Here is a 1803-nt window from a genome sequence, read left to right on the forward strand (position 1 = left end):
GTCTGTAGTTAGTTGCATGTCAGTACTCGTGTCTCAGCTTCATGTTCGTTTTATTTAGTTTGTTCAGTGTTCAATCTTCATTAAAAGAAGTATGTATCCTTGGTCTCCTCGTTATGACGAACGTGACACAGAGTGCATTCGGAAAGTATTCAGACCTCTTGACTTTTTTTCTAAAATGTATTTTTCTTTTTTTTTACTCATCAATCTACACACAATACCCCACAATGACAATGGCAATGGCAAAAACTGAAATCACAGAAATATCACATTTACATATGTATTCAGACCCTTTACCAGTGGTGTAAAGTACTTGAGTAAAAATCCTTTAAAGTACTACTAAAATAGTTTTTGGGGGTCTCTGTACTTTACTTTACTATTTATATTTTTTTTACAGATTTAAGTTTTACTTCACTACATTCCATAAGAAAATATTGAACTTTTTACTCCATACATTTTCCCTGATACCAAAAAGTACTAGTTACATTTTGAATGCTAAGCAGGAGAGAAATGTTCAAATTCACACACTTATCAAAATGTTTGTAAATGATGTCTGAGTGGAGTGTGCCCATGGCTTTCCATAAATAAAATAAAAAACAAGAAAATGGTGCCATCTGGTTTGATTTATACTTTTGATACTTGCGTGTATTTTAAACCAAATACTTTTACACAAGTAGAATTTTACTGGGTGACTTATACTTTTACTTGAGTCATATTTTATTAAGGAATCTTTACATTTACTCAAGTATGACAGTTGGGTCATTTTCCACCTCTTGCGTGTATTTTAAACCAAATAGTTTTACTCAAGTATAGAATTTTACTGGGTGACTTATACTTTTACTTGAGTCATATTCTATTAAGGAATCTTTACATTTACTAAAGTATGACAGTTGGGTCATTTTCCACCACTTGCGTGTATTTTAAACCAAATAGTTTTACTCAAGTAGAATTTTACTGGGTGACTTATACTTTTACTTGAGTCATATTCTATTAAGGAATCTTTACATTTACTCAAGTATGACAGTTGGGTCATTTTCCACCACTGCCCTTAACTTAGTACTTTGAAGCACCTTCAGCAGTGATTACAGCCTTGAGTCTTTTTAGCTATGACGCCACAAGCTTGGCACACCTGCATTTAGGGAGCTTCTCCCATTCTTCTCTGCAGATCCTCTCAAGCTCTGTCAGGTTGGATGGGGAGAGTTGCTGCAGACACATTTTCAGGTCTCTCTACAGATGTTCAATCAGGTTCAAGTCTGGACTCTGGCTGGGCCACTCAAGAACATTCAGAGACTTGTCCCGAAGCCACTCTGTCTTGGCTGTGTGCTTAGGATTGTTGTCCTGTTGGAAGGTGAACCTTCGCCCCAGTCTTAGGTCCTAAGCATTTATGGAGCAGGTTTTCATGAAGGCTCTCTCTGACTAGTCTCCCAGTTCCTGTTGCTAACATCCCCACAGTGTGATGCTGCCAAAATTGTGCTTCACCGTAGGGATGGTGCCAGGTTTCCTTCAGACGTGACGCCTAGCATTCAAGCCAAATAGTTTAATCTTGATTTCATCAGACAAGAGAATCTTGTTTCTCATGGTCTGAGAGTCCTTCAGGTGCCTTTTGGCCACCTCCAAGCGAGCTGTTATGTACCTTTTACTGAGGAGTGGCTTCCGGCTGGCCACTCTGACATAAAGGCCTGATTGGTGGAGTGCTGCAGAGATGGTTGTCCTTCTGGAAGGTTCTCCCATCTTCACATAGGAACTCTGGAGCTCTGTCAGAGTGACCATCGAGTTCTTGGTCACTCCATGACCAAGGCCCTTCTC

The sequence above is a fragment of the Oncorhynchus keta genome, chromosome 28, assembly GCF_023373465.1.
Source record: "Oncorhynchus keta strain PuntledgeMale-10-30-2019 chromosome 28, Oket_V2, whole genome shotgun sequence".
NCBI lineage: Eukaryota > Metazoa > Chordata > Actinopteri > Salmoniformes > Salmonidae > Oncorhynchus > Oncorhynchus keta.